Genomic DNA, 13,907 nt, shown 5'->3' on the forward strand with positions numbered 1-13,907 from the left:
GTGGGAGACACAGAAGGCAACAACACTGTACAGAACAACCTAGGAAACCTGGAGTCCTCAACATAATGCAAAATATGACAGAAAACACAGGGAACTTAAACGACCCAGGACCATGACAGTTACCCTTTGTAGGCTTCAATGATAAAACAATATTGGTCATTGTAAAAGTACAATTTCAAAAAACAAAAAACAAAAGATCAGTAAATAAAATGAGGCCACTTGGCTTCAGTTCTCTGACAGAAACAAAGCAGGATAGTCGGCAAACTGTGAACAAGATGTGTGCAACACCACAAAGTGTTGTGTTCTTTTTTTGATCATTTTATTTTAGATTATCAAAATATAAAACAAAAACAAACCCCCTCAATAAACAAAAACAAACAGGCTCAGATGCATTACAGGAAAAACAATTCATTCAAATAAACATTGTCACGGCCCAGCGGCACGAGGGAACAGAGATGGACACAGGTGCAGAAACCAACCCGGAAGCGAGACGATAAGGGAACAAAGGATTTATTTCCGCCCACAGGCAAACACAAGCAAAAAAACAAAACGACGCCACCGCACTAGTGGCGCGTAGGATAATCTAAGATAACGGAGGGTGACCTAGACACCTCTAGGAGACAGCTGAACAGCAGAGGCAGCGGGGAGGTGGAAACAGGACTAGGTAGGGGCCGGGGCACTGGAATAAGAGGAGATCACGGTCAGTGGGATCCAGCAGACAATCAACGATCCTCCACAGTTGATTTGAGTTGCCTTACTGGGTTTCAGGTGGAGGGGACAGGTGGGGCGGAAGGCCCGGAAGCGGTCGAGACGTGGGGAGGCAGGCAAGTGAGTGGTGGGCCGGCAGGCCACGTCGTATCAGCAGCAAGCGGCCCAGGTCCAGGAAGGCGGGAGTGAGGGAGACAAGACCTCCACTCCAGGTGCTACCTCTGAGAACAAGAAGAACAAGTAAGTAAATCCACGGATTCTGGACAGAGTTATGATGCTCCACTTGACTAACATGGAGATAGCAGATACTCAGGCGATGAATGGTTGAGAGCGCAGGTCTGATATACTGCCGGAATAATTGCTCACAGGTGGTCAGCCAGGGAGGAGCAACCGAACTCCGCCTAAGGAGGAGGGGCCGCTGTTGGAGACCTGCAGGTACCCACCCAGACCCTGACAAACATGCACTTCACAAAACACCACAGGGTAGAAAACCAAATGCTGGAGTCGATGAGAGTTTACAAATCTGGCCTTCGCAAATTGTTCCAAGAAGAGGTTCCACACATTCAGAGGAGAATCCTTTGAGTCTTTTCTGAACTTTTCCATTTGTATTATGGACATCATATCTGTTACCCTTAACTGAAAGGAAGGAGGAGTGGGCGACTTCCATCCCCTCAGGATTAGCCTGTTGGCGGCAATCAAACCTAATTCTAACGGCCACTGCACTGTAACCGGGAGTAGCTCTGATGTCTGAGAACATCCAAAAATTACAAGTTCAGGTTCACGCTGTAGGGGCTTCATTTATCCCTCAGAAGACCAGTCAAATATCTTAGACCAACGTCTGTTAATGAGGGACAAGACCAAAAGGCATGGAACAACGTAGCTTTGTCAAGGATCGCTGTGTGGCAAGCAGGAGGAGGACCCAAATGCAAAACTCACAGACACGGGGATGAACTTAAAGAACACAGCTTTAATGCTGGCACGGCAGAATACAGGAAATACAGAACTAACTGGGAAAAAGTAAACTAACATTCGCAGGAAGGCACAGGGAGATCCACACAACATGAGGGACGACGTCACACTGAACAGAGGGAGACGCAGACAGAAATACACAGAGGGTTAACGAGGGAAGTGGGAACACACGGGGAACACAGGTGACACTGATAATCATAACGAGACAGGGCGGGGTGAACTGAACATGACATGTACGGGCGTGAGAGTCACAAGGTAAACAGGAAGTGCACAGAGGTTCAGACAGGAGGAGAGAGAGCACGGGGAAAACACAGACATAACGGGCTGGGGAAACATGAAACAACCACAAAGGGAGACGAGGGCTCATAAATACATAGAGGGCACACAGGGGGAAGAGAGAGCACGGGGAGAACTTAGACATAATGGGCAGGGGAAGCATGGGATAAAACATAAGGAGAGACGAGGGCTCACAGATACACAGAGGGGCACACAGGGGGTAAAAGCCATGAAGGGAAAACACTTAGGGAACAACACAACAGGGCAACTCAGAAAACATGGCCTAAGCAAGGAACAAAATACAAACGTACAAGGAAACTAAGAACACTGTGCCAACATGGCCCAGGACCATGACAAGCTTCTGCCAATCTGCACCTGTCACACATTGGGAAGATAAAGGATAAATCTTGTGCAGTCTGACCTTAGAATAGTGTAACCGGTGGAGGGTTTTAAATTGAATTAACTGCTGTTTATAGAGCAAGAATGGATTTTAGACAGACACTTACTCCACATACATTCAGGCACCTTCCTCCCCAACTCTTTCTCCCAAGCCTGCCTAATCCCAGCAGTATACACCACCATAGAATCACCAAGAAAGTGTACAGTTTTTACATGGAATCAGATTGGCTCTTGAGTATTTCATAGAGGCCATGCTCCGACAGAAGAGTTGCAAGTCTTTAAACTGTGATTGGATGCAATGCCTGACCTGCAGATATCGATAAAAATGTGGATGCGCACTCCAAAAACTAAAACTGACATTTACTTAAAATGTTTGAGGCAACACTTTTACACTTAAAAATATTGAGTAGATTGGAAACCAGTCAAATCTGTTCAATATACTTAATCAATTGAATAACTAAAGCTTAAACATATTAAGCTGAAATAAATAACTGTAGTTTTACACAAACGTGAAAAAATTGAGTAAGTAACACTGACATGCTTGGTCATGTAACTGAAATATAGACGGTCAGGTAATCCAAAATGTTGTTCCATTTACTTAATATTGTAAACGGAACGCAATCAAAATTGTACTTAACATTATAAATGGCCTGTATTTTATGCTTACAACTTTTATGCTCGTTTTGAGCGAGGGAACCCCACAACCACAACCAAAGCAGACATGACGCCAGACCACCAACCTATGACTCTCTCCCCCACCGATGTAGGAGCGGTGCTGAGCAGGATCAATGTCCACAAGGCTGCAGGCCCTGATGGCATCCCCGGGCGTGTTCTCAGAGCGTGTTCTGGGGAGCTTGCAGGAGTGCTCACAGACATATTCAATCTGTCCTTGGCCCACGCTGTGGTACCGGCCTGCTTCAAATCCACCTCCATCGTCCCGATACCCAAAAACTCCAACCCATCTTGCCTCAATGATTACCGCCCAGTAGCACTCACCCCCATCATCACTAAGTGCTTAGAGCAGCTGGTCCTAGCACACTTCAAATCCTGTCTCCCCCCCACCCTGGACCCCCACCAATTCGCATACCGCCGGAACAGGAGCACAGAGGATGCAGTCTCCATCGCAATGCACTCTGTCCTCTCACACCTGGACAACAACAACACCTACGCCAGAATGCTGTTTATAGACTTCAGTTCAGCATTCAATACAATCCACCCCTCACAACTCATCAGGAAACTGACAGACCTGGGCATCAGTTCCCTCATCTGCAAATGGTTACTGGACTTCCTGACCAACCGCCCCCAACATGTCCGGCTGGATAACCGCTGCTCATCTACCATCACAATGAACACCGGTGTACCACAAGGCTGTGTGATGAGCCCTTTCCTCTACTCCCTCTTCACCCACGACTGCAGACCTGCTGATGGTTCCAACACCATCATTAAGTTTGCAGATGACACCACGGTGATTGGCCTCATCAGTGACAACGATGAGGCCGCCTACAGGGAGGAGGTGGATCGTCTGGCTGAGTGGTGCGACAGAAACAACCTGCTGCTTAACACCGAGAAGACCAAGGAGCTCATCGTGGACTACAGGAGGAATGCTGACCCACATCCACCCATCCACATTAAGGGGACGGCTGTGGAGCGTGTGAGCAGCTTCAAGTTCCTGGGAGTCCACATCTCCGAGGATCTCACCTGGACGACCAACTGCTTTTAAACCATCACAAGATTGGTTCAGATCTCTGGATTCATATATTTCCAAATTCCTTTGGAAAGATAAACCCCCGCGTATTAGCTTAAAAACGCTACAAAGAACCAAGGATAGAGGAGGATTAGATCTGCCTAATTTTCACCAATACTTCTTAGCCAACAGGCTTCAGTTCATCTCAGAATGGTTAAAACATACCTTCTTAGTTGAGCCCTGGCTAGATGTTGAACAGGCACTATGCAAGGATCTAGAGATTTCAGACCTACCATTTATTAGCTCAAACATCAAAAGACATGAATGCTTTAAAAGTATCAACATCAGCTTTTCTCTAACAGCATGGTGGGAGTTTCTAAAAATAACGGAGTCTTCATTAATCCCATGCAAACGTACACCTATCTGGAATAACCCTGACATATTACAAAACAATAATATGATTAATTTCCCAGAATGGAGTTGTAAAGGAATTAAATACTTAGAACATATATTAGAGGGAACAGAATTTATTCCATTTGACAGACTAGTTGAACAATATGGGATCAACAAGACAAGGTTTTTAGAATATCAACAAATTAAATCCATAGTAAAAAAGAAATTTAACCTCAGTCAAGTTGAATTACAAACACCACTAAGTGCGGCACATTTTCTTACTCTTAAATCCCCCAAATTATTATCTAAAATATACAGAACACTTTCTAAATTAGATGAATCAATATCCCTTCCTACTGCAAAGTGGGAAGCAGATTTATCAGTCAACCTAGACCAAAACTTCTGGTCTCAGATTTGCTTAAAAACTTTTAAATTAATTAAAAATCCAAGTCTGCAATTAATACAATACAAAATACTACATAGAGTGCACTATACAGGTCATCGGATGTTCAAGATGGGCTTTACATCTTCCAACAACTGCTCACACTGTCAAGGCAATACACCAGACAATTACATCCACGCTCTTTGGTTCTGTCCACCAGTGCAAAAGTTTTGGCGCGAGATATGTGAAGACTTATCAAAGTGTCTGAAATGTAACATTCCAACTTCCCCCTTAGTGTGTCTACTGGGCAGCTTAGATAATGTCACTTCAGAAAAGAATATAGCCCATATGGTTTTCACTGCCCTATGCATAGCCAAGAAAACAGTCCTCATGAACTGGAAAAATAAAAATAATCTTAATTCTAGCCAATATAGAAATTATCTATTAGATTACATTAGTCTTGATGCAGCCTCTGCCACCACATCAGATCAATTGCTCTGGGCCCCTTTTATCAGCTCCATCACCTAGTGGGGGTGGGGGGTCATAGTTTGGTCCCGCCTTCACTGTTGTGATTGGTGTGGGGGTAGGGACAGGCTTAGGGCGTCGGGGGGTTCCCCGGAGGCATCTTCCTTGGGGGGCTCAACCCGGGGTAGCGGTCATGTCCGGTTAGGGGCTCTGTTGGCTCTCAGGTGACTGTTTCCTCGCGGCTGCGTGCAGCGGGGCTAGGGGAGGGTCTGTGCTGACGGACGTGGGTTACTGACCTGGCAACCTGGCTGCCCCTGGGTGGGTCCGGGATGGGCGTGAGGTTCTGGGGGCGCTCCGTCTCTGGGCTGGGACCCGGACCGGGCCTCGGGGGCTTGGGTCCTGGTTGGTGTGTTGCCGGGGTTGTGGGCGGGTGGGTGCATGGGGGCCCAGCCCTGGAGCAGGGTGCCGCCGGTGCGTCGAGCCACCTGGGGGGCTCTTCAACTGGTGGGGGAGATTGTCACATCTTGCAGGAGCTTTCCTCTCCTCAGGAACTCTCTGCAGGAGGGGGAGATACAGGAGAGGTGGAGGAAGATCTCAGCCTGGGCGTTTACCGTCTTATGTAGTCTGGAAGATGTGTGGATGGTGGGGTGGGTGCAGTTTTCTCTGTGGTGGGGTTGGGTGGACTGTCCAGGGCTCTGTGGAGCCGGAGGGCGCTACTGCACTGGGCCCCGGTCTGATGGGCCTGGGCCCCCCTTCCCTGGCGGGTCGCGGAGGGTGGGAGTGCCTACTGGGGTCAGCGGGGGAGCTGGCCCCAGGGAGGGGTTACCTGCCCCTCCCTTCCTTCCCTCCCCATCTCCAGCTGCCTCCCTCTTCCCGCTCCTCCACAACCACCCACACATGCAGGGCCTTGGAGTGGGGGTATGTCACCAGGGTGCAGAGGAGGCTACCCCCCCCCCCCCCCCCCCGTCCCCTTCTGGCTGCCTCTGCCTCAATTTTATCCCACAACTTAGACATTCACATTATTCACACTCTCATTACACATACATATAGGATCTTGGGGGTGGGCACGATACACGGAGTCCAAAGTACCATCAGGGTGTACACCCCACCCCTGACGTCGTTGCCCACCTCTCAATTTTAAATACACTTAGTCATTGAGGGCTAGCAGGAGGGACTATGCGCTTACCTGCTGCTCCTTGGCAGGTAGCTCCATGCCCTCCTGGGTTTTAATTACACCTTAGAACACATATGCATCAACACTACAATGAGCGGGTGGAGGGAGGTTTGGAGTCTTCTCTCACCCCCATTCTCTGCGGCCTGCTGGAGCGGGAGGGCTAGTAGGAGGAGTTGGCCGTCCGACTGCGGTCTGGAGTGTGGGGCCTCCCTGCTGCTGCGGAGTCGGGGTGGTCTGCCTCTCCCCACCGCAGGGAAAAGGGTAACACCACCTGGGTCTGGGTGCAATTCCCCCCTCCAGGGGCAAGGGTACCTAGACCCGGTTTGTAGAGTACGCTTGGGGAGTGTGATTGTGTGTACAGCGTCTCTTTATGTCTGTCTCCACGTTGGTTGAGTGTGGAGTGAGTGCATATGAGAGCATGAGGGTGGGAATGGATGTTTGTGTCTGTGGGTGCCTGTATGTCTGTGTCTATATGTCAGGTTGGGTATCAGGCGCCACCTCTCTGGGGACACCTCAGGCCCTCCAAGGTTTGGAGGCCTATCTCCACCCACCACCACTTCCCCTGCCGGTGGCGGACTCCCTCAGGTGTCGGTGTGTTGGTGGTTCTTTGTGTCTGGGGGTGGGCGTCCGGGTACACACCGGCTCACTCCTTGGCGGCCGCTTGTCGGGGCCTGGGGCCTGGGGCTCGCTCGGGCCCCTTTGGAGGTGGGGTGCCCCGGCCTCTCGGCCTGGGGCTCGGTCACTCAGGCACAGCTGGGGCGAGCTGGGCGAGCCCTCATCTGGGACTCTCCTCAGCTCTTACTGGAACAGTGGCGCGGCTGCCCCTCTGTTGGTCTTCCGTGGTCTCTTGTGTTCTGGGGGCCTCTGGATGTCTGGAGTTTTGATCTCCTCCATACCCGCTTCACACCCTGGAGGACGGGGCTGTGGCCCCCCCACACTCCCTAGCAGATCATTACATGGAGAAACCTTTGGAATGCAAGCATGCTGATCCACACAGGTATGCACACATGGGTATTCACAGACGCGGACTAAAGCTTTCTTGGCTGCTGCCTCAAAGCACACTGTGCGCTGTCTGTCTTGCGTGCTGCACAATATCGTTTATTATTTAGTAAATATTGATATCTATGACTAGCTAGTTTATTGTGATGGTGCTTTGTTTTCTCTATTATTATGTTGCTCTTTGTTGTTTGCTGTCTCCTCTGTTTTTTTTTTTTCCATACAGGTGACCCAGGAGTTCTTTTTTTTTTTTTCTCTCTCTTCCCCCCCCCTCTCACCGTCTCTTCTCCCCTTTGGTTTTCTTTCTTTCTCTCCCCCTCTTTCTCTCATTCATTCCCCCTGTCCTATTTATAAAAAAAAAAAAAAAAATGACAAAGGATGAACTGAAGCTCTGCCATCACGTAATGTCGCATACTGCTGTTTCTGATGTCATTTAAAAAAAAAAAAAAGAAAAAAAAAAAAAAAGGACGACCAACTGCTCCAAGCTGGTCAAGAAGGCTCACCAGCGCCTCTTCTTCTTGAGGACTCTGAGGAAGAACCACCTGTCCTCAGACATCCTGGTGAACTTCTATCGCTGCACCATCGAGAGCATCCTGACCAACTGTATAACAGTCTGGTACGGGAACTGCTCTGCCTCGGACCGGAAGGTGTTGCAGAGGGTTGTGAAAACTGCCCAGCGCATCGCCGGAGCACCACTTCCTGCCATAAAAGACATCTACAGGAAGCGGTGTCTGAAAAGGGCTGGGAAAATCATCAAAGACCCCAGTCACCCATCACATGGACTCTTCACCCTCCTGCCCTCTGGGAGGCGCCACAGGAGCCTTCGGACTAAGACCACCAGGTACCGGAACAGCTTCTTCCCCACAGCTGTCAGACTCCTGAACTCTGCCTCCTGACATCTGACCCACGTTAAACTCATGGACTGAACATACACACACCCACAATGGACAACTGTACCCTCAAACACAATAATAACATGGACTGAACCACCACTCACAACCACTAGCACTTTATATAGCCTCTGTAGAAACTATCTACACCCTCACTTATCTTAACTGCACTACTGTATAGCTCTGTGTAAATAATCATTCTGTACATTCGATAATCTTTAATCCTACAACTGTTTACAACTTGCATAGTTCCCATTTCTGTATAACTGTATATCTCAGATTCTGTAAAGTTATTTATTTCATATTCTGTATAGTTTTTCATATTTATATCCTGTTCATAGCCTGTTCATAGCTTGTACTCACTACAGCCTGTACATACTTATAGTTATAGAATATTCACAACATACTTCATACCGTGTACATTATAACATACCATAATAGACCCATTTCTGTAATATACTCACATATCTATATTATTGCTAATATATATTGTAATATATCTATATCACTAAAGCACTTCTGGATGGATGCAAACTGCATTTCGTTGCCCTGTACCTGTGCATGTGCAATGACAATAAAGTTGAATTCTATTCTATTCTATTTATATAGCACTTTACTCGTCCCTAAGGACCCCAAAGCGCTTTACATATCCAGTCATCCACCCATTCACACACTGGTGATGCTACATTGTAGCCACAGCCACCCTGGGGCACACTGACAGAGGCGAGGCTGCCGGACACTGGCGCCACCTCTGACCACCACCAGTAGGCAACCGAGACTGTCGGTGCCGGGGCTCGAACCGGCAACCTTCCGATTACAATACAAACTGCCAACTCTTGAGCCACTGGTAGTCTAAGTCTAAAAAAACAAACAAACTAGTATGTAGTTGTTGCGTATTTCATAATACATGTATGAAAAATGACCACATGTTAAACATTTTTCCAAATGAAAATGTAATTTTTATAAACATGGCAATAACTCAAAATAAACGAGCACTAAAAAGACAAGAGGGGAGCAAACCAGGAACCGCGACTAGAAAATGGCTGGAAACACAGAGGGTGTAAGACAACAACAGACAGAGGAAAACACAGGGCTTAAATACACCAGGGAGTAACGAGGCATTAGCATGATTAGCATGATGGAAGTATAAAGTTAACAGCAAGGCTGAGAAATATAAGAAGCAGTAAAACAGCATTTACCTGAAGTGATGAGTGAACAGGTTGCTGCCAGCACTGAAAGAGACAGAAAGAAAGCTCAGTGTCAGACTGTGTGTTTGATATCAAGTTGAATTCACCTCAAAACATGAAACAGAAATGAAAAGCAAACAGGAGAAAGCTGCTGCTTTCATTCACACCTGGATTCTTTGAAAACTCTAAACAGCAGATTTCAATGACACATTTATTCTCTTCATCTTTCCAACTTTTGTCAATAAACTTATTTGTGTTGACAGTTTGACTTCAACTCTTCAACCCCCCAGGGTGTGGGTGTGCATGACCAACATGACATTGATTATAAAACTCTGAGCATATATGAGAAGATATTTCTAAGCATAAATGACAATCCACTATATAAACCTGACATCAAGCTTCTTTCATCTGTGACAGCCAAAATAAAGCCCATCTTATCAAAGCAGCTTTTTGAGACTGTAATCCTGCCTTTGTTACATCTAGGCTGGATTACTGTAACGCACTTTACTGTGGGGTTAGTGATGCATCCATTAGATGTCTGCAGGTGGTGCAAACTGCTGCAGCGCGTCTTTTAACTGGGACAAAATAATCACATTACACCATTGGCTATGATGTTCACATCCTGGACAGGGAGGAACGCTGGTTTGAGGGCGGAGTCAAGGAGGCCATTTACGTGAAAAGGGAAAGACCATCTCTGAATGGAGGAGGGGCCTAAGGGTACATCTGTCACCATCTTACATGCTGTGATTGCAGCCATTCCTCAGCTCTCTGTGAATGGGACTTGTCATGATTCGAGTTTTGAGGAGAAGACAAACGACTGCATGGTCTCAGTAGATGTCAGAATAGTAATCTTTATTTACACACTCTGCGCAGAAGTGTGGGAAGAAAACTTGCAACAGATTCTCCAAAGAGTGGACAGCTCCCCATCCTTATATAACCCATGATGACATCACACAGTTAGACCTTACTGGAAATGATAACAGTCTCCCCATAGTCCAAAGTTCTCCTTATACAAACATCAGATGATACTTTAGAGAAAAACAAGTGTGTGACCTGTTGTGCATTTTGTGAAACTGTGAGTCCAACTAGAGGATAATGTTAATAAGTGTGTATGTGAGGGAACGTGCGTGTGTTACATAAGTCTGTATATATGTGCACGTTAGCAGAGGTGTGGACTCGAGTCACATGACTTGGACTCGAGTCAGACTCGAGTCATTAATTTTATGACTTTAGACTTGACTTGAAAAAATGTTCTAAGACTTGTGACTTGACTTGGACTTTTACACCAATGACTTGGGACTTGAATTGGACTTGAACCGGTTTACTTGAAAAGACTTGATATTTTACCCCAAATATAAAATTTAACATGCATATTATATGGAGATTGAAAATGTGACGTCATTCACGGGTAGAACCGCAAAGGATTCTGGGAACTCGTGGCAAGCGGTACTAGCGCACGCAGGCTTTCAATTAAAATCAGTCACACAGCGATAAAAAGAAACACAAAAATGTCAAGAAGCTGTTGTATTATTAACTGCAATAGCCGGTCGCATGACAGCCACGGGAAGCTGACGGGTAAAGAGATCGGTTGTTATCGGATTACGTCGTTGAAGAGAAATTGTTCGAGCCATGTTTCCGAAGTAACAAAGACGCGACTGGATTGCAGCCATTCAAAGATCAAATATAACGTCCCAGAACCCTCCAGCTCACAGGTTAGTCTGCTCCAAGCATTTACACGAAGGTCAGTCTGCTGTTGTAGTTAATGCGTCATTTTTCTTAACATAATTGGTGATATAGGTTACAAGCAAGTCTGGCGCTGAACAGAAATTGTCGCGCTATGCTCCTTTATTTATTGTGCATAAATAGTGAATTGTCCTGACACAATATTGCGTTTCGCTTCTGTTATTATGGTACATTGACAAAAACATATACTTTTATTCACAGGATAAAACAGGTTTTTTGTATCACTAATTGCCCAGTACGATTACAGCATACAGTATTATTGTCACTGCTACATTTCTGTGATGCTACCAGAAATTATTTCCACTACTAATTAATTACCGTTGAGCTCAAAGGTTATATTAATAAACGGTTAACGAATGTGTATTTATGACGACGATTTGTGAGACTGGTAAACTTATGATACGTACGATGGTCTTTCGTTCTACACGGTGCATTTCAAGGTCCTGCACCCATCCGTCGGTAAACTGTACCTGGGCTTGTTGCAGTGACCGGAAGTTACTAAACTTCATGAGTGTATGCACTCACTCCAAGAACCGTATGATTATAAATATGCATATAAATATGCTACGATGAGATAGCTGACTTCATCTAACTAGCAAATGTTTTCCAGGCTACGTTGGTGATACAGTTTTTTTAATGTGTATGATATTTTTGTCATGCGATTTTAAAGCTGGTCCTACAACCGCATCCAAGAATAACATGCAGCTTATCTCAGAACTGTCGGTGAAAATTATTCTTGGAGCTAGGTTTAATTGAGCTGCATTTTAAAGAGGTGCAATTTCACAATTTGTGTATATTTTCTAAGTTCACTATTTTGTCATGTGTTGAGAAAAACACAGATTTTAAAATTACATGGTCTAATATTTACATTTAGCATAACTGCAACATTATTTTTTCGTTTGTTTTTTTTAAAGACTCGAAAGGACTTGAAATTCAAAGTTTCAGACTTGTGACTTGACTCGGACTTTTACACCAGTGACTTGAGACTCGACTCTGACTTGCCTGACATTACTTGAGACTTGACTTGAGACTTGAGGATAAAGACTTGAGACTTACTTGAGACTTGCAAAACAATGACTTGGTCCCACCTCTGCACGTTAGTGAGGCCTGACTACGTGCAAAACTGACAGTAACAGTCCAGCTCGAGTGGAGTGGTGATGTTGCAACAGTTTAAGCAGAGAGAAAGTAAGCTGGTGGAAAATTACCTTGTAGCCGATTTACTAAGAAACTAAGAAACTGATAAACTGATGCAGACTAATGAAGTAATAATGAACTTACAACAGTGCATGTAAATGATATCAGTGAGATTAAAATAACATCCATTATCCTAACAACTCCTTTGAAACAATGTAAGACATTCAACATAATACAGGTCAATCCAACAGATCTAATGATTTTCACACTCTTCTAAGTCAGAGGTCTAATGCAAACTAAAACTACATACCGTATTATAATGCAACTACTTTGATCTCATATATAAGGTAACATATGATAACAAATTAATCTCCACAGACTCATGGTTATTGATCAGTGGTCATGAGAATTTGCATAATTAAGATTAAGGAACTGACCCCCCAGCCCATTGTTCCTCAGTGGGCTGGTTTCAGTCAGTAGATGCAGACGTGAGCGTGCATGTAAGACAGGCCTCTTCTCTTTCTGAGTTTAAAACTCTTCTTAAGACACATTTATTTGCTCTTGTAAGGGGCTGACTCAATAGGACTTTTTAACATGTTGTATTATTTTATTTAATCATTTCATTTGTTGTTGTTTGTATATGTGCAGCACTTTGTGATCTCTGGTTTTGTGTTAAAGTGCTTTATAAGTAAAGCTGGTAAAGTTGCAAAAAAAGATAAATATATAATTTTACACAAATACGATTAAGCTTATTCTTTTCTTCAGATTTAAACATAACTGCGTTATCAGCATCAGGTGATGAGATCCCAGGATCAGAAGTACTGATTGTCACGGTCCTGGGTCTTATGACCCAGTGTTTTGAGTTTTAGTTCATTTTGATGTTTATAGTATGTTTAAGCTCTTTAGGTCTCCTATGTTCATTTGCTTATTAGTTACCCCTTGTGTTTCCAACCCATGTTAAGTCTCCCCTGCTCTTCATGTGTTTCATGTCTGCGTCTCATTATGTTTCCTATTTTATTTTGAAGAGATCTCGTGTTTTTATATTATGGTTTATGTTTTGAGTCCTTTGTTGTACTGTTTCTTGTTTCCCTAGGTCTGAGTTATGGTTATCATAGGTTTAGCTCTTTGGCTTTGTAATATGGCTTCCCTGTGTTCCATGTTATGTCTACTGTGACGTTTTTGTACCATGTTTCAGGTTCCTATGTTCTGTCTCCCCAGTTGCTGTTAAGTTTACATGTCTAGAGTTCAGTCAGTGTGTTTCCTGTTTTACTTTGAAGGTCCGTGTCTCATGTCAGTGTTTCTAGTTTTGCTTCCCTTGTCTCGTCCAGCCTGATTACTCCCAGCTGTGCTCTCCTTCTGTGTCTCGTTCCCTCGTTATCCCTTTGTGTATTTGAGCTCTGTGTTTCTCTGTTGTCGTGTCCAAATTCATGGGCTGCATTCTCCTGAGGCCGCATTTGTAGACCGATTACGTCACAGCGACGCGCTGAAGGCTGTCCAAATTCGTAGA

General features: G+C 45.1%; 1 long non-coding RNA gene across 1 annotated transcript; it reads right to left on the reverse strand.

The window, feature by feature from the left end:
• Positions 1–493: 493 nt before the first annotated feature.
• Positions 494–12,378, reverse strand: LOC145422736 (uncharacterized). Its single transcript, XR_013904026.1, has 4 exons — positions 10,262–12,378; positions 9,536–9,568; positions 759–929; positions 494–679 (listed from the first exon to the last, which is right to left on the reverse strand). It is a non-coding gene; the product is annotated as an uncharacterized LOC145422736 (long non-coding RNA).
• Positions 12,379–13,907: the final 1,529 nt, after the last annotated feature.

This window comes from Astatotilapia calliptera, chromosome 20 (genome assembly GCF_964374335.1).
Source record: "Astatotilapia calliptera chromosome 20, fAstCal68.1, whole genome shotgun sequence".
NCBI classification, from domain to species: domain Eukaryota; kingdom Metazoa; phylum Chordata; class Actinopteri; order Cichliformes; family Cichlidae; genus Astatotilapia; species Astatotilapia calliptera.